This window comes from Tursiops truncatus, chromosome 6, assembly GCF_011762595.2.
Source record: "Tursiops truncatus isolate mTurTru1 chromosome 6, mTurTru1.mat.Y, whole genome shotgun sequence".
Taxonomy (NCBI): Eukaryota; Metazoa; Chordata; class Mammalia; order Artiodactyla; family Delphinidae; genus Tursiops; species Tursiops truncatus.
This window is the reverse complement of record NC_047039.1, coordinates 28,133,197-28,153,514: the sequence shown is the minus strand read 5'-3', so window position 1 is coordinate 28,153,514 and position 20,318 is coordinate 28,133,197. Positions and strand designations below refer to the sequence as shown.

The 20,318-nt window shown below is 38.2% G+C and overlaps 1 long non-coding RNA gene across 1 annotated transcript in view; it reads left to right on the top strand.

Moving 5' to 3' along the window:
* LOC141278955 (uncharacterized) overlaps positions 1-19,834 on the top strand; it is an 89,270-nt gene extending 69,436 nt beyond the window's left edge. Inside the window, exon 2 of the long non-coding RNA XR_012332445.1 lies at positions 4,181-19,834. This is a non-coding gene — a long non-coding RNA (uncharacterized lncRNA). The remainder of the gene's footprint in view (positions 1-4,180) is intronic.
* The last annotated feature ends 484 nt before the right edge of the window (positions 19,835-20,318 follow it).

Sequence of the window (20,318 nt, the reverse complement as noted above, 5' to 3'; positions counted from 1 at the left end):
AACTCTTTCTCTTTAAAAAGGATCATACACTATGATCAAGTGGGGTTTATCCCAGGAATGCAAGGATTTTTCAATATATGCAAATCAATCAACGTGATACACCATATTAACAAATTGAAGGAGAAAAACCATAGGATCATCTCAATAGGTGCAGAGAAAGCTTTTGACAAAATTCAACACCCATTTATGATAAAAACCCTGCAGAAAGTAGGCATAGAAGGAACTTTCCTCAACATAATAAACGCCATATATGAAAAACTCACAGTCAACATGGTCCTCAATGGTGAAAAACTGAAACCATTTCCACTAAGATCAGGAAAAAGACAAGGTTGTCCACTCTCACCACTATTATTCAACATAGTTTTGGAAGTTTTAGCTACAGCAATCAGAGAAGAAAAAGAAATAAAAGGAATCCAAATCAGAAAAGAAGAAGTAAAATTGTCACTATTTGCAGACGACATGATACTATACATAGAGACTCCTAAAGATGCTACCAAGAGTGAAGTAAGTCAGAAAGAAAAAGACAAATACCGTATGCTAACACATATATATGGAATTTAAGAAAAAAATGTCATGAAGAACCTAGGGGTAAAGCAGGACTAAAGACGCAGACCTCTTAGAGAACGGACTTGAGGTTATGGGGAGGGAGAAGGGTGAGCTGTGACAGGGCGAGAGAGAGTCATGGGCATATACACAGTAACAAACGCAGTAAGGTAGACAGCTAGTGGGAAGCAGCCGCATGGCACAGGGATATTGGCTCGGTGCTTTGTGACAGCCTGGAGGGGTGGGATAGGGAGGGTGGGAGGGAGGGAGACGCAACAGGGAAGACATATGGGAACATATGTTTATGTATGACTGATTCACTTTGTTATAAAGCAGAAACTAACACACCATTGTAAAGCAATTATACCCCAATAAAGATGTTAAAAAAAAAAATCTACTAGAGCTAATCAACGAATTTGGTAAAGTAGCAGGATACAAAATTAATGCACAGAAATCTCTTGCATTCCTATACACTAATGATGAAAAATCTGAAAGTGAAATTAAGAAAACATTCCCATTTACCATTGCAACAAAAAGAATAAAATATCTAGGAATAAACCTACCTAAGGAGACAAAAGACCTGTATGCAGAAAGTTATGACACTGATGAAAGAAATTAAAGATGATACAAATAGATGGAGAGGTATACCATGTTCTTGGATTGGAAGAATCAACATTGTGAAAATGACTCTACTACCCAAAACAATCTAGAGATTCAATGTAATCCCTATCCAACTACCGCTGGCATTTTTCACACAACTAGAACAAAAAATTTCACAATTTGCATGGAAACACAAAAGGCCCCGAATAGCAAAAGCAATCTTGAGAACGAAAAATGGAGCTGGAGGAATCAGGCTCCCTAACTTCAGACTATACTACAAAGCTACAGTAATCAAGACAGTATGGTACTGGCACAAAAACAGAAAGATAGATCAATGGAACAGGATAGAAAGCCCAGAAACAAACCCATGCATTTATGGTCACCTTATCTTTGATAAAGGAGGCAAGAATATATGGTGGAGAAAAGACAGCCTCTTCAATAAGTGGTGCTGGGAAAACTGGACAGGTACATGTAAAAGTATGAGATTAGAACACTCCCTAACACCATACACAAAAATAAACTCAAAATGGATTAAAGACCTAAATGTAAGGCCAGGCACTATCAAACTCTTAGAGAAAAACATAGGCAGAACACTCTATGACTTAACTCACAGCAAGATGCTTTTTGACCCACCTCCTAGAGAAATGGAAATAAAAACAAAAAGAAACAAGTGGGACCTAAAGAAACTTAAAATCTTTTTGACAGCAAAGGAAACCATAAACAAGATGAAAAGACAACCCTCAGAATGGGAGAAAATATTTGCAAATGAAGCAACTGACAAAGGATTCATCTCCAAAATTTACAAGCAGCTCATGCAGCTCAATAATGAAAAAACAAAGAACCCAATCCAAAAATGGGCAGAAGACCTAAATAGACATTTCTCCAAAGAAGATATACAGATTGCCAACAAACACATGAAAGAATGCTCAACATCATTAATCATTAGAGAAATGCAAATCAAAACTACAATGAGATATCATCTCACACTGGTCAGAATGGCCATCATCAAAAAATCTAGAAACAGGGGCTTCCTTGGTGGCGCAGTGGTTGAGAGTCCGCCTGCCAATGCAGGGGACATGGGTTCGTAGACCCGGCCCCGGTCCGGGAAGATCCCACGTGCCACGGAGCGGCTGGGCCCGTGAGCCATGGCTGCTGAGCCTGCGCGTCTGGAGCCTGTGCTCCACAACGGGAGAGGCCACAGCAGTGAGAGGCCCACGTACTGCAAAAAAAAAAAAAAAAAATCTAGAAACAATGAATGTAAATTGATACAGTCACTATGGAGAACAGTATGGAGGTTCCTTAAAAACTAAAAATAGAATTACCATAAGAACCAGCAATCCCACTACTGGGCATATACCCTGAGAAAACCATAATTCAAAAAGAGTCATGTACCAAAATGTTCATTGCAGCTCTATTTACAGTAGCCAGGACATGGAAGCAACTTAAGTGTCCATCAACAGATTAATGGGTAAAGAAGATGTGGCACATATATACAATGGAATATTACTCAGCCATAAAAAGAAACAAAATTGAGTTTTTTGTAGTGAGGTGGATAGACCTAGAGTCTGTCATACAGAGTGAAGTAAGTCAGAAAGAGAAAAACAAATACTGTATGCTAACACATATATATGGAATCTAAGAAAAAAAAAAGGTCATGAAGTACTTAGGGGTAAGACAGGAATAAAGACACAGATCTACTAGAGAATGGACTTGAGGATATGGGGAGGGGTAAGGGTAAGCTGTGACAAAGTGAGAGAGAGGCATGGACATATATACACTACCAAACGTAAAATAGATAGCTAGTGGGAAGCAGCCGCATAGCCCAGGGAGATCAGCTCGGTGGTTTGTGACCACCTAGAGGGGTGGGATGGGGTAGGTGGGAGGGAGGGAGATGCAAGAGGGAAGAGATATGGGAACATATGTATATGTATAACTGATTCACTTTGTTATAAAGCAGAAACGAACACACCATTGTAAAGCAATTATAGTCCAATAAAGATGTTAAAAAAATTAATTTCTAGGGGCTTCCCTGGTGGCACATTGGTTGAGAGTCTGCCTGCCGATGCAGGGGACACGGGTTCGTGCCCCGGTCAGGGAAGATCGCACATGCCACAGAGCGGCTGGGCCCGTGAGCCATGGCCGCTGAGCCTGCGCGTCCGGAGCCTGTGCTCCGCAGCGGGAGAGGCCACAATAGTGAGAGGCCCACGTACCACACACACACACACACAAATTCTAGTAATATATGGCATTTCCATAGTACAATCTTTCAACAAAGCACAAAATATGTTAAAAGTTTCAAACATATTTAGTCTCTCTGTAATAAGAAGTCAAAAGTAGGTAAACATAGACTTCCTTAGTGATTAATGTTTCAGTATTTTATTTATTAAAATTATCCAGACATTCAATGAATTTCCATCATTTAACTTAATTTAGCAGAACTGTAACGTTTCAAGTTACCCAAAATCTGGAGAAACTGTTTTTAGTTTCTCCATAATGAAACATAAATTATGTTTTATGTCTGCCATAAAGGTGAGTTATTTTTAAAGAGTTCACCCAAAACATTTTATCCCATTTCTCTCTATTTCATTGCTTATGAAAATATCAACATACCAAGTTAATTTTCTTGTTGATGAATTTTATAACAGAAATAACATGAATGTATTGAGTTCAGGAAACCTAGGTATGATAAAAGTGTTATACTTAGTGTTTAGACACTAAACACATGTATATATTAATTAAGTGAATTTAACCTTGTTTTTATTCATTAAAGATTAATCCTAGATCACATGATACTTTAAAAATTTGGGCTAATTTAAGTTACATTTAGAGGTGTTTTATTTGTAAGCACTTACTTTTAAGTCAATTAAATAAAGCTCTTTTAAAATTAATTTTGATAGTATCATCCAGAGGTAGAGACATATATTTATAACATACACACAGACTACATACCTCCAGATAGACACAGATCTCATAGTTTTCCTTCTTGAGTTTAAAAAAAGGCTTCAAACTCTCTGTTTTTTTTCCTTTCATGTTTTAGATTCTTCTAATTGAGCCAATGCTGTAGTCACAGGTGACATGGGGTGTGTTTACATTTCAAGAACAAAATACAAGTTATAACTTCAGACTTTCTCCTAGAAATATTTTTGTTCTCTCAGAGTCAGAATTTTGAAAAGATGTTTTATCAAGCTGGCTTTCTCTACAGTTTTGGAATGTCAGAAGATCTCCATCCTGGCCATTTAAGAGTTAAGGTCAGTACTTGCAAACATTGCCTTCTTTCCAATTGTACATGAAACCCGCTGGGGTTCCAGTGAGTAGCTGTTCATCAGGGAGCTATTTGGTCTTTGAGGTATGGTTTCCCGTTATTAATTTGGTAGCCTAATTCAGATATGATCTGAGCAACTTTCTGAGGGTAGTATGACGGATTGAATGTGTGCTGCTTCTAAGTCTGGCTCCTCAAGGAATTAATCTTGGGTTGATTTGACTTTCTTACATGTCTCAATTTCTCCCTCTGACAGTCTAAAACTGCCTTGGGTACTCAGAGCACTAGGTGGTCAGCCTTGTTGTCCTCTGGTGAGCAGAATTTACTTAATGGTTGTAGTGGGATCCCCTGTGGGAGCACTGCGTATCATGAGAATTGATCCTCAGATACTTACACTACGTTCTAAGTTGCCTGAGAATTCCTGTGGCCAGAAGGAGCAAATGTCCCTTTTCTTTGGAGCTGAGCAGGCTCAGTCTCTCATTTCACTAGCAAACAGTTTGTTTAGACTGTACATCAACTTGTTTTCCAATTTAAGCCAAAATTTTAGAAAAGCCCAACCAACTCCAAAGTTCCCCCTATGTCCCTGCCTAGGAAATGTACCAATACCCCCTTAGGGCTCCAAGTCCCAAGAAAGCTTGACTAAAATTCAGGATGCCATTTATAGCAATTATGTCTGGATACCAGAACTCACATAGCACCTGAGTAATACTGAGAAGTGGGTGGAGCTCAAAAGGCCCATGCTGGTACCAACTGCCAGTTCAGGGTAGACTCTAGGTGTCCTCTGGTGGGTGTCTCTGATATCATGCCAGTTATACCAAGGAAATGTCAACAAAAGTTCAATTAAAAATCAAGTTAAGAAAAAAAAAGGGAAATGTATTTGAGCCAAACTGAGGATTATAACCTAGGAGATAGACTCTTGGAAAGCTCTGAGAACTGTTCTACCTGTTAGAAGTTGAAGGTACAGTCATATACATTTTTGAGGCAAAGGATTGTACATCAAAATGACATTCCAATATATTATATAAACTCACCATGACCCCTTACAGAGCTGGGAAAGAATGCTATTCTTTTTTACTTTTTTACATTTATTTTTAGATGTTTTATTTTATTTATTTATTTTTAAATTTTTATTGGAGTATAGTTGATTTACAATGTTGTGTTAGCTTCAGGTGTACAGTAAAGTGAATCACGTACACACTCTTTTTTAGTTTCTTTTCCCATATAGGTTATTACAGAGTTTTGAGTAGAGTTCCCTGTGCTATACAATAGGTCCTTATTTGTTATCTATTTTATATACAATAGTGTATATATGTCAATCCCAGTCTCCCAATTTATCTCTCCCTTCCTTCCCCCTAATAACCATAAGTTTGTTTTCCACATCTGTGACTCTGTTTTGTAAATAAGCTAATTTGTACCATTTTTTAAGATTCCATGTGTAAGAGATATCATATGATATTTGTCTTTCTCTGTCTGACTTACTTCACTCAGTATGACAATCTCTAGATGCATCCATGTTGCTGTTAATGACATTATTTCGTTATTTTATTTATTTATTTATTTTTTGCGGTACGCGGGCCTCTCACTGTTGTGGACTCTCCCGTTGCGCAGCACAGGCTCCGGACGCGCAGGCTCAGCGGCCATGGCTCACGGGCCTAGCCGCTCTGCGGCATGTGGGATCTTTCCAGACCAGGGCACGAACCCGTGTCCCCTGCATCGGCAGGCGGACTCTCAACCACTGTGCCAGTAGCATTGGCTGAGTAGTATTCCATTGTATATATGTACCACATCTTCTTATCCACTCCTCTGTTGATGGACATTTAGGTTGCTTCCATGTCTTGGCTATTGTAGATAGTGCTGCAGTGAACATTGAGGTGCACGTACCTTTTTGAATTACGGTTTTCTCCAGATATATATGGCCAGGAGTGGGATTGCTAGATCATATGGTAGTTTTGGGTTTTTTTTTTTTAACATCTTTATTAGAGTATAACTGCTATACAATGGTGTGTTAGTTTCTGCTTTATAACAAAGTGAATCAGTTATACATATACATATGTCCCAATATCTCTTCCCTCTTGCATCTCCCTCCCTTCCACCCTCCCAATCCCACCCCTCTAGGTGGTCACAAATCAACAAGCTGATCTCCCTGTGTTATGCGGCTGCTTCCCACTAGCTATCTATTTTACGTTTGGTAGTGTATATATGTCCATGCCCCTCTCTCACTTTTACCCAGCTTACCCTTCCCCCTCTCCGTACCCTCAAATCCACTTTCTACTAGGACTGCATCTTTATTCCCGTCTTGCCCCTAGGTTCTTCTGACCATTTTTTTCTTTTTTAGATTCCATATATATATATGTGTTAGCATACAGTATTTGTTTTTCTCTTTCTGATTTACTTCACTCTGTATGACAGTCTCTAGATCCATCCACCTCACTACAAATAACTCAGTTTCATTGCTTTTTATGGGTGAGTAATATTCCATTGTATATATGTGCCACATCTTCTTTATCCATTCAGTTGTTGATGGACACTTAGGTTGCTTCCATGTCCTGGCTATTGTAAATAGACCTGCAATGAACATTTTGGTACATGACTCTTTTTGAATCATGGTTTTCTTAGGGTATATGCCCAGTAGTGGGATTGCTGGGTCGTATGGTAGTTGTATTTGTAGTTTTTTAAGGAACCTCCATATTGTTCTCCATAGTGGCTGTATCAATTTACATTCCCACCAACAGTGCAAGAGGGTTCCCTTTTCTCCACACCCTCTCCAGCATTTATTGTTTCTAGATTTATTTTAACATCTTTATTGGGTTATAATTGCTTTACAATGGTGTGTTAGTTGCTGCTTTATAACAAAGTGAATCAGTTGTACATATACATGTTCCCATATCTCTTCCCTCTTGCATCTCCCTCTCTCCCACCCTCCCTATCCCACCACTCCAGGTGGTCACAAAGCACGAGCTGATCTCCCTGTGCTATGTGGCTGCTTCCCGCTAGCTATCTACCTTACGTTTAATAGTGTATATATGTCCATGCCTCTCTCTCGCTTTGTCACAGCTCACCCTTCCCCTTCCCAATATCCTCAAGTCCGTTCTCCAGTAGGTCTGTCTTTATTCCTGTCTTACCCCTAGGTTCTTCATGACATATTTTTTTCTTAAATTCCATATATATGTGTTAGCATATGGTATGTGTCTTTCTTTTTGTGACTTACATCACTCTGTATGACAGACTCTAGGTCTATCCACCTCATTACAAATAGCTCAATTTCGTTTCTTTTTATGGCTGAGTAATATTCCGTTGTACATATGTGCCACATCTTCTTTATCCATTCATCCGAAGACGGGCACTTAGGTTGTTTCCATCTCCGGGCTATTGTTAATAGAGCTGAAATGAACATTTTGGTACATGACTCTTTTTGAATTATGGTTTTCTCAGGGTATATGCCCAGTAGTGGGATTGCAGGGTCATATGGTAGTTCTATTTGTAGTTTTTTAAGGAACCTCCATACTGTTCTCCATAGTGACTGTACCAATTCACATTCCCACCAGCAGTGCAAGAGTGTTCCCTTTTCTCCACACCCTCTCCAGCATTTATTGTTTCTAGATTTTTTGATGATGGCCATTCTGACCAGTGTGAGATGATATCTCACTGAAATTTTGATTTGCATTGATTAATGATCTTGAGCATTCTTTCATGTGTTTGTTGGTAATCTGTATATCTTCTTTGGAGAAATGTCTATTTAGGTCTTCTGCCCATTTTTGGATTGGGTTGATTGTTTTTTTGATATTCAGCTGCATGAGTTGCTTGTATGTTTTGGAGATTAATCCTTTGTCAGTTGCTTCATTTGCAAATATTTTCTCCCATTCTGAGGGTTGTCTTTTCATCTTGTTTATGGTTTCCTTTGCTGTGCAAAAGCTTTGAAGTTTCATTAGGTCCCACTTGTTTATTTTTGTTTTTATTTCCATTTCTCTAGGAGGTGGGTCAAAAAGCATCTTGCTGTGAGTTAAGACATAGAGTGTTCTGCCTATGTTTTCCTCTAAGAGTTTGTAGTGTCTGGCCTTACATTTAAGTCTTTAATCCATTTTGAGTTTATTTTTGTGTATGGTGTTAGGGAGTGTTCTAATTTCATACTTTTACATGTACCTGTCCAGTTTTCTCAGCGCCACTTATTGAAGAGGCTGTCTTTCCTCCACTGTATATTCTTGCCTCCCTTATCAAAGATAAGGTGACCATATGTGCGTGTGTTTATCTCTGGGCTTTCTATCCTGTTCCACTGATCTATATTTCTGTTTTTGTGCCAGTACCATACTGTCTTGATTACTGTAGCTTTGTAGTATAGTGTGAAGTCAGGGTGCCTGATTCCTCCAGCTCCGTTTTTCATACTCAAGATTGCTTTGGCTATTCGGGGTCTTTTGTGTTTCCATACAAATTGTGAAATTTTTTGTTCTAGTTGTGTGAAAAATGGCAGTGGTAGTTGGATAGGGATTGCATTGAACTTGTAGATTGCTATGGGTAGTAGAGTCATTTTCACAATGTTGATTCTTCCAATCCAAGAACATGGTATACCTCTCCATCTATTTGTATCATCTTAAATTTCTTTCATCAGTGTCTTATATCTTTCTGCATACAGGTCTTTTGTCTCCTTAGGTAGGTTTATTCCTAGATACTTTATTCTTTTTGTTGTAATGGTAAATGGAAGTGTTTTCTTAATTTCACTTTCAGATTTTTCATCATTAGTGTATAGGAATGCAAGAGATTTCTGCTCATTACTTTTGTACCCTGCTACTTTACCAAATTCATTGATTAGCTATAGTAGTTTTCTGTTAGCATCTTTAGGATTCTCTATGTGTAGTATCATGTCGTCTGCAAACAGTGACAACTTTACTTCTTCTTTTCCGATTTGGATTCCTTTTATTTCTTTTTCTTCTCTGCTGTGGCTATAATTTCCAAAACTATGTTGAATAATAGTGGTGAGAGTGGGCAACCTTGTCTTGCTCCTGATCTTAGTGGAAATGGTTTCAGTTTTTCACCACTGAGGACTTTGTTGGCTGTGGGTTTGTCATATATGGCCTTTATTTTGTTGAGGAAATTTCCCTCTATGCCTATTTTCTGGAGGGTTTTTGTCATAAATGGGTGTTGAATTTTGTCGAAAGCTTTCTCTGTATCTATTGAGATGATCATATGGTTTTTCTCCTTCAATTTGTTAATATGGTGTATCACACTGATTGATTTGCGTATATTGAAGAAGCCTTGCATTCCTGGGATAAACCCCACTTGATCATAATGTATGATCCTTTTAATGTGCTGTTGGATTCTGTTTGCTAGTATTTTGTTAAGGATTTTTTCATCTGTGTTGAACAGTGATATTGGCCTGCAGTTTTCTTTTTGTGACATCTTTGTCTTGTTTTGGTAACAGAGTGTTGGTGGCCTTGTAGAATGAGTTTGGGAGTGTTCCTCCCTCTGCTATATTTTGGAAGAGTTTGAGAAGTCTCTAAATGTTTGATAGAATTTGCCTGTGAAGCTATCTGGTCCTGGGTTTTTGCTTGTTGGAATATTTTTAACCACAGTTTCAACTTCAGTGCTTGTGATTAGTCTGTTCATATTTTCTTTTTCTTCCTGGTTCAGTCTCAGAAAGTTGTGCATTTCTAACAATTTGTAGATTTCTTCCAGGTTGTCCACTTTATTGGCATATAGTTTCTTGTAGTAATCTCTCATGATTCTTTGTATTTCTGCAGTGTCATTTGTTACCTCTCCTTTTTCATTTCTAATTCTATTGATTTGAGTCTTCTCTCTTATTTTCTTGATAAGTCTGGCTAATGGTTTACCAATTTTGTTTATCTTCTCAAAGAACCAGCTTTTAGTTTTATTGACCTTTGCTATCATTTCCTTCATTTCTTTTTCAGTTATTTCTGATCTGATCTTTATGATTTATTTCCTTCTGCTAACTTTGGAATTTTATTTTTCTTCTTTCTCTAATTGCTTTAGGTGTAAGATTAGGTTGGTCATTTGAGATGTTTCTTGTTTCTTAAGGTAGGATTGTGTTGCTATAAACTTCCATCTTAGAACTGCTTTTGCTGCATTCTATAGGTTTTGGTTCATTGTGTCTCCATTCTCATTTGTTTCTAGGTATTTTTTGATTTCCTCTTTGATTTCTTCAGTGATCACTTGGTTATTAAGTAGTGTATTGTTTAGCCTCCATGTGTTTGCATTTTTTACAGATCTTTTCCTGTAATTGATATCTAGTCTCATAGCTTTGTGGTCGGAAAAGATACTTGATACAATTTCAATTTTCTTAAATTTACTAAGGCTTGATTTGTGACCCACGGTATGATCTATCCTGAAGAATGTTCCATGAGCACTTGAGAAGAATGGGTATTCTGTTGTTTTTGGATGGAATGTATTATAAATATCAATTAAGTCCATCTTGTTTAATGTATCAGTTAAAGCTTGTGATTCCTTATTTATTTTCATTTTGAATGATCTGTCCATTGGTGAAAATGGGGTGTTAAAGTCCCCTACTATGATTGTATTACCATTGATTTCCCCTTTCATGGCTGTTAGTATTTGCCTTATGTATTGAGGTGCTCCTATGTTGAGTGCATAAATATTTACAATTGTTATAACTTCTTCTTGGATTGATCCCTTGATCATTATGTAGTGTCCTTCTTTGTCTCCCTTAATAGTCTTTATTTTAAAGTCTCTTTTGTCTGATATGAGAATTACTACTCCAGCTTTCTTTTGATTTCCATTTGCATGGAATAGCTTTTTCCATCCCCTCACTTTCAGTCTGTGCGTGTCCCTTGGCCTGAATTGGGTTTCTTGTAGACAGCATATATATGGGTCTAGTTTTTGTATCCATTCAGCTGGTCTATGTCTTTTGGTTGGAGCATTTAATCCATTTACATTTAAGGGAATTATCGATATGTATGTTCCTATTACGATTTTCTTAATTGTTTTGGGTTTATTATTGTAGGTCTTTTCCTTCTCTTGTGTTTCCTACCTAGAGAAGTTTCTTTAGCATTTGTTGTAAAGCTGGTGTTGGAGGTGCTGAATTCTCTTTGCTTTTGCTTGTCTGTAAAGGTTTTAACTTCTACATCCTATCTGAATGAGATCCTTGCTGGGTAGAGTAATCTTGGTTGTAGGTTTTTCTCCTTCATCACTTTAAATATGTCCTGCCACTCCCCTCTGGCTTGCAGAGATTCTGCTGAAAAATCAGCTGTTAACCTTAAGGGGATTCTCTTGTGTGTTATTTTTCCCTTGCTGCTTTTAATATGTTTTCTTTGTATTTAATTTTTGATAATTTGACTAATATGTTTCTTGGTGTGTTTCTCCTTGGATTTGTCCTGTATGGGACTCTCTGTGCTTTGTGGACTTGACTATTTCCTTTCCGATATTAGGCAAGTTTTCAAATATAATCTCTTCAAATATTTTCTCAGTTCCTTTCTTTTCCTCTTCTTCTTCTGAGACCCCTACAATTCGAATTTTGCTGCATTTAATGTTTTCCCAGAGGTCTGTGAGACTGTCCTCAGTTCTTTTCATTCTTTTTTCTTTATTCTGCTCTGCAGTAATTATTTCCACTATTTTGTCTTGCAGGTCACTTATCCGTTCTTCTGCCTCAGTTATTCTGCTATTGATCTCTTCTAGAGAATTTTTAATTTCATTAATGTGCTGTTCATCACTGTTTGTTTGCTTTTTAGTTCTTCTAAGTCCTTGTTAAAAGTTTCTTGCACTTTCTCCATTCTTTTTCCAAGATTTTGGATCATCTTTACTATCATTATTTTGAATCCTTTTTCAGTTAGAGTGCCTATTTCATCTTCCTTTGTTAGGTCTGGTGGGTTTTTGCCTTGCTCCTTCATCTGCTGTATGCTTGTCTGTCTTCCCATTTTGCTTTACTTACTGTTTTGGGGTCTCCTTTTCACAGGCTGCAGGTTCGTAATTCCCGTTATTTTTGGTGTCTGTTCCCAGTGGCTAAGGTTAGTTCAGTGGGTTGTGTAGGCTTCCTCGTGTAGGGGACTAGTGCCTGTGTTCTGGTGGATGAGGCTGGATCTTGTTTTTCTGGTGGGCAGTTCCACGTCTGGTGGTGTGTTTTGGGGTCCCTGTGGCCTTATTATGATTTGGGGTAGCCTCTGTGCTAATGGATGGGGTTGTGTTCCTGGCTTGACAGTTATTTGGCATAGGGTGTCCTGCACTGTAGCTTGCTTTTCGTTGACTGGTGCTTGGTCTTGATGTTGAAATCTCTGGGAGATGTTTGCCATTTGATATTACATGGAGCTGTTTTGTAGTTTCAAATAAGGTGAGGAAAACACAATATAAAAAGATTGATTTATTTGAGTATATACACATTTACATATTATATATCCAAAGCATAAATTCTAACTAATTTTTAAAAAAATGATGACCTTGGAATAAGTTTCGAAACATTTGTCTGAAAAGAGTTTAATATATTTGATATATGAAGACCTCATACAACTTTGATTTTCTAGTTTTACTGGTAGTCTGTTGAATTTGTCCTGATGACAATCCCCTCAGTTAGAAAAATTCCTTTCTTGACATCTATGACACTAACTTTCCTAGTTTTCCATAGATATTTCTGGGAGTTCTGCCAACAAATGTCTCCTGTGTGCCTACTCTATGTCAAATACTGTTCTAGGTCCTGAGGAGACAGCAGTGAGCATAGCTAAGTCTGTTTTTGTGGACAGCACACTTCAGCAGGAAATAGTTCTTATTGGACTTCCTTGTATACCCTTCTCTGCATCTCCCTTTATTCTTAGATTTGTGACTTTCTGACCTTGACTATTTTTCACCTACTCTCTTTGGGCAAGCGCAACCACTCTAAACATGTTATCCAGTGTCTGTACAAAGCTGACTGCAAAATCGGTCTCCAGCCTCAACCATTCTGGAACTAAAGACACAGCTTCAATGTTTTGTTCAGTTGATGTCCAAAGAAAGTGAAGGCCAATTAATTGGTGTCAAACGGGATAAAAGAAATGGAGTTCTACAGCTTACAGCAACTGAGAACTTTGGGGAATCACTACTTGGGATGTGGCGGTGAGATACTGGGTGATCTGAGTAGCTGTGTAATTGTGTGCAAGGGACCGACAATGATCATAGTCTCTGCTGAATATTGATCAGTGACCTGTGGGTACAGTGCTGGGACAAATGGGTATTGGAGAATGCCACAAGGTTCAGTGATATGTGAACAATATGGTCCATTATAAAGGGATATAATGTTGTTTGATGACTCAGACACATAAAATCTGTGATGGTTAGAGATTCAAGTGAGTGGTCAGAAATTAGTATTTGAAGATCAGGGATATGGGGGTTATGGGAGGCATTATTCAGGGGCTCCCTATGTCAGTGACTGAAATAGTAGGGAAATCTGAGAATTGATCATTGTAGCCTGTGATCAAGAGTAACTAATTGGCTTTAAAATTCAGGCATAGTACAGTGAGGGGAAGGTCAGTTACTGTCAGGAGACAGTCAGGAGCCATTAAGATAAATGAATAAGTGCCTGAAGAACAATGATGGAAAAATAGAATATGTTGCTTCCAGTTAGTTGGAAATATGGCCAAATAAATTATCACATTAAATGTTACTTGATTAACATTTGGATTGTAAAGACATAAGCATCCATTTGCCCAGGTAAACCTGACCAAACTTAATGGTTGAGCATAATTCTAGTGTTGCCCACATGTCCACAGGTTGGATGGAGATCATGGCTCATCATGTTTATAAATGTCCAAAAGAAGTAGAATGCCACAAAACAGTGGGCCCATAGCACATCATCATAAAATGAATTAATAGAATAAAATGAACATAAAGAAGTTTCCATTTGTTATTTATATAGCTTTGTTTTTCAACATTTTCTTGACAAACAATATCAAAAGATTAGTAAATAATTATACACTCTTACTTGTCTGTATCACCAACATAAATGAACAACAACAAAAGACTCTGGCAAAATAAAAAAGGCATCATTAATGTTTGTTTGTGAAAAATTTACCACTGCAAAAATGTGCTTGATTGATGTGGTGATACTTAGCTATCTCTTCCACCTGACAAGGGCAGGGGAGAGAAAGTGCATAAATAAACTGAAAGGATAAGTCTTTCATTTCCATTTACACTGAACACACAATGGGTTATTTATTAGGTTTATATATGGGGCAAATTAACTTAATACATATTTGTAGGGTGAAGGTTCTGAATAAGGAAAGCACAGAAAGTGTCAGTATGGTATGGTTAATACCACTGTGGTCAGAAAAGATACTTGATATGATTTCTATCTTCCTTAATTTGTTGAGACTTGTTTTGTTGCCTTAACATATGATCTATCCTGGAGAATGTTCCATGTGCACTTTAGAAGAATGTATTCTGCTGTTGTTGGATGGAATGTTCTGTTAGGTCCATTTGGTCTATAGAGTTGTTCAATGAACACTAATTCACAAGTGTTGTTGAATGATCTATCCATTGTTGCAAGTGGGGGTATTAAGGCCCCTAATATTATTGTAGTGCTGTTTATCTCTCCTTTTAGTTCTGTTAGTACAAGCTTTACATATTTAGTTGCTCCAATGTAGGGTCCATAAATACTAAACAATTGTTATATCTTCTTGGATTGATTCCTTTATCATTATATAATGACCTTCTTTGTCTCTTGTGACCAGTTTCAGCTTAAAGTTTATTTTGTCTGACATAAATATAACTACCCCTGCTCTCTTCTGATTACCATTTGCTTGGAATATCTTTTTTTCTATTTCTCCATTTTCAGCCTGTGTTTTAAAAATTCAAGTGAGTCTAATGTAGACAGCATATTGTGGGATTTTTTTGTTTTTCTTATCCATTCAACTGTTCTGTATTTTCATGAAAGACTTTAACCCATTTATGTTTAAAGTAATTATTAATAGGTTAGGACTTACTATTGCCATTTTGTTAATTGTTTTCTGTTTTGTTATTAAATTTGATTGACATTACTTAATAATATTGCTCTTCACATTTCCTTACATTTTTAGTTTAAAATACAACATGCTTATTTAATGCAGTTGTTTAATTTTGATGGCCACATGCCAATAAGAAACTTGAAGGAACCAACCAATGCTAATTAGCTGTGGTGGTTTTTGAAAAAATAAAAGGTACTAACTTTTTTTGTGATACACGGGCCTCTCACTGTTGTGGCCTCTCCCGTTGCAGAGCACAGGCTCCGGACGCACGGGCCCAGCCGCTCCGCGGCACGTGGGGATCTTCCCGGACCGGGGCACGAACCCATGTCGCCTAGCATCAGCAGGCGGACTCTCAACCACTGTGCCATCGGGGAAGCCCAAGGTACTAGCTTTTCATGATGAATTTGTCTGACCAATGGTCAATAGGCATTCAGGGGGCCTTTGGTTTACTAGCACTAAACAGTCCTTCCACAGAAATAAAGGCCACCTGAAAGCCACGTCTGATTAGGGAAATAAAAGATGCCAGGTCTTCCATAATTAAGTTTCACAAATAGTCTTAATGAGACTCACCAGATGGAGTGAAATTAATGTTAATGACAGCAAGACTGCCAGATAATTGGGTAGGGAGATTTAACTCTCAGAAAACTACCCCCCAAATTAAAAATCTTTCCCATGGGCTTAAAGAATAATCCTGTAGATAAAATAAAACATAAATCATACATCAAACACCTGACCAAACCATTTAGCTTCCTAGAAACAATATACTTGGCTTTACAGTGATTGAGGATAGAGACTTTAGCTCTGAGAACTTCCAAGCCACAAACTGGAGAACATTCAGAAATAAGCAATAGAACTTAATATGGCTAAAAATGCTGTTATAGAAATAAAACAAAACACTGTCCCTTACCATTGTAAATTTAAATAATATGAAAAGGAGGTGGAGTTAGAGGGAAGATGGTGGGATTAGGAAGGACCAGGAATCTGTCTCCCTATCCAGACAAACATTATGCTGGCAGAATCTGTAGGTGTAATGTGCCAAGAAGTCCACACTTAGGGACTTCCCTGGTGGCGCAGTGGGTAAGACTCCATGCTCCCAATGCAGGGGGCCTGGGTTCGATCCCTGGTCAGGGAACTAGATCCCACATGCATGCCACAACTAAGAAGCTGGCAAGCCACAACTAAGAAGCCTGCAAGTCATAACTAAGGAGCTCACTTGCTGCAACTAAGGAGCCCACCTGACACAACTATAAACCCAGTGCAACCAAATAAATTAATTTAAAAAATAGTTTTATCTGGAAAAGTCTGGTATCATATAGAGTATTACTGTCTTTAAAACAAAAAGAAGTCCACACTTAGGTATGGTTCAGAGCTAAAGTATTGCTATGTGGCAACAGCTGCCTTGCACTCTTTCAGGCACAGAGGCTACTCTTGCTCTTGAAGACCGCACAGAAAAGGCAGATGGATGTGAAATGTTGCTTGACAGCCTCAAGTGGTGTACCAAGATCAGCAAAAACACCTGTATTGATCCCCAGGATCCTGAAAGCCCCTGGCACCACAGTGGCAAGACAGTAACCCCCATCAGCATCACAGTGTTACTACAATGGATTGTTGCTCTCTGTGAAACCAGGCAGAATCAGAAATCTCAGGGGCTCTGATCCTCAACAGCCATTACAGATACTGCTCTGGGAAGCTGCTCAAAGCTTGCAGCCTGGCTGTGTTTCCAGTGTGGGACTAGCAGGGCTTTACATGAGGTCCCGAAGTCTACCAGGTTCGCCTATTTGGGGATATCTACCTCTGTGCTATCTGTGCCAGGAGGGTCACCTTCCTGTCCAGGACCTGCCAGCTGCAAAGGGGCTTCCATGGGACAGACACTTGGCTTGTGGGCTCAGGATAAGACATTGCTCATCCTCTTATGGAGATCAGACATTGGATTTTGCTTTTTCCAAGGATAAGTCACCAAAACATGTGATGCAAATTGAAAAATAAAGGCCTGAAACCCTCAGTTCCATTTTAAATATGTGGATATAAAGCATTAATGCAGGGAATAAAGTTTCACAATTAAAATCGATGGCAACTTAATGGTTTCTGTTGCATACTTATGTACAATGCATTGCATACTTTCACTATAATCTTCTATACCTATTTTCCTATATCTTGTGACTATTGTCTGCTTCTGCACTGTTCCAATAATTTTGATATGAAAATAAGTTATACTACCAAATAAAAGACTGCTTTTGTCTCATCACTCCATTTGATTTCATCTCACCTTCTGCTGAAGCATTTACAAGTATAGTCATGCCCACACCAATGATGACTGGAAATTTCCCTTAGGAATATGGAGGGGCCTCTGCAAATTGAGCTCAATCTTATCTCAAGGTCCTTGTCAAAATTCTCCACTGACCCAGATGGGTTCTCAAACTCTGGCCCAAGTCATGCCCCACAAACTCTGTACACTGGCAGGAGACCGCCTACTACTTGACATGGTGTCTTTTTAATGTCCTGACGCACCTGTGGTGAAGAATGCAGAATTCCATGCCTTTTGCCCATGATTAGGGCCAAATCATCTGCTGATCTCTAAGTCCTCTTTTCTCATAGAGGTCACCAAATGAAGTGATTCCATTACACGAGAATTCAGGATGCAGTTCCTGTGTTAAAAGGCATTAATGAAATCACCTCAAGTATAGCAGGGAAACAGAACTCAGGGCAGCAGTGGCCATGAAAGGATGTATATGCGTGTGTGAGTGCGTGCATGCACGAATGTATGTGTGTTGTTAGTACTATCTTATAGTACTTCTTATAGTACTATCTTATAGTACTTATAGTACTATATTATAGTGACTTCTCTCTAGAATATTTATACATCTGGTATGTAACTCCTACCCTGGATGGAAGAATCTGTAACAGAGAACCCAAGTGACAATACTCCAGTTTAGTTCAGACTTCCATCAGAGAGAAGCTCTGGGGGGAGGAGGGATAGAGTCACAGGGGGTGCTTTTCCTGCCTTTGTGGAAAAGCAATTTCCAGGGGACTGGACACTCAGAAAACGCTTGGGTCTGAGGCACGTAAACAGTGCACAGGCCTGAGGCTTCCAAAATTTCAGGAATGGTGTCATCAGATAAAAAGTAATGCCTTGAGAGTGTAAGGAACTCCTACCTACCCATCACATCAAGGCTGAATCTCCTTTCAGCCTAATTTATTATTTTTCTTTATTATCAGCTATAATATTGCTTTAAGCTTTTTTAAGGAACACAGGCTTTTATTTTGATTTTTAATAATAGTAGTAAAATAATGGTTGGTTATTACTTATTGCTCATTTACTCTCTGCCAGGCGTTGTTTTAAGCATCTGACTTATTGATAGATTAACTCAGAAAATGCCTCCAAAAAGGGTTGTAGGTAAGTACCATCATTATGCACTCCTCACAAATGAGGAAACTAAGAGACATTAAAGGAGAACTGACTTGCCCAAGGTCGTACAGCCATACGGGAGGGACAAGGGAATAAATACACAAGTATTGATAGTAAAGCCAATGAGCTATGTGGCAAATTCAGAATCTGGGTCTCATAATATGCTGGGGATCCAAAATTCACTTTTATATATATATAATTTTTAAAATCACCTACATTAATGTGTAATTTATATAAGTATATGCATTTTTGATACCTTTTGATGAGTTTTGAAAATTTATACACCTTTGTAAACACCACCACAATCTATATAGAACTTTCCATCATACTAAAACATTCGCTTGTTCCCCTACCCACTTAATTTTCACCCCCACCCACTAAATTAGATGATTTTCCTAGAATTTTGTATAAATAGAATCATACAGCTCTACTTTCTTGTGCCTGGCTTCTTTTGCCCAGCCTAATTTTATTATTAATGTTGTTATATGCATTAGTAGTTCCTTTTCATTGCTGAGTGATATTCCATTGTCAGGCAACATCACTGTTTATACATCTATCTGCTGAAGGACATTTTGGTTCTTTCTAATTTGGGGCTATTATGAATAAAGATTCTATGAACATTTTTATACAATTCTTTTTAAAAATTTTATTTTTTGATTTTGTTTTTGTATAATTATTTAAGTTTTCCTGGGGGTAAATACCTAGAATTGAAATTGTTGGTTTTAGGTAAGGTGTCATTACCTTTAAAAGGAACTATCAAATGGATTTTTAATGGTATCACATTATAGTTTTAATTTGCACTTCCCTGATGACTAAAGCTTTGTATATCTTTTCTAGTACTTACTGGCTATCTATATATCTTCTATTATGAAATGCTTGTTTTAATCTTACCCTTTTTTTTCCCATTTAAACTGAGTTGTTTGTATTATTATTGCATTATGAACATTCTTTACATATTGTGGACGCAAGTCCTTTGACAGACGTATCTATTAGAGACATTTTCTCCCAATGTGTGATTTTCTTTTTTGTTTTCATAATAAAATCTTGAAAAGCAGACACTTTAAATTTCAATAAACTCCAATTTATCTTTTTTGCTTTTATGTCTCACACAATTCTTTGCGTTACATATTAAAAATCTCGGGGCTTCCCTGGTGGCACAGTGGTTGAGGGTCCGCCTGCCAATGCAGGAGACATGGGTTTGAGCCCTGGCCCGGGAAGATCCCGCATGCCGCGGAGCAACTAAGCCCGTGTGCCACAACTACTGAGCCTGAGCTCTAGAGCCTGCGTGCCATGACTATTAAGCCCACGTGCCGCAACTACTGAAGCCCACGCGCCTAGAGCTCGTGCTCTGCAACAAGAGAAGTCACTGCAATGAGAAGGCTGTGCACCCCAACGAAGAGTAGCCCCCGCTCACCGCAACTAGAGAAAGTCTGCGCACTGCAGCAAAGACCCAACGCAGCCAAAAATAAATAAAAAAGATCCTGCATGCGCCAGCTAACAGCCAAAATAAATAAATAAATATATTAAAAAAAAAAATCTCTGTGTGCTTCAAATTAGTTTCCATGTTTCCCAACAGAAA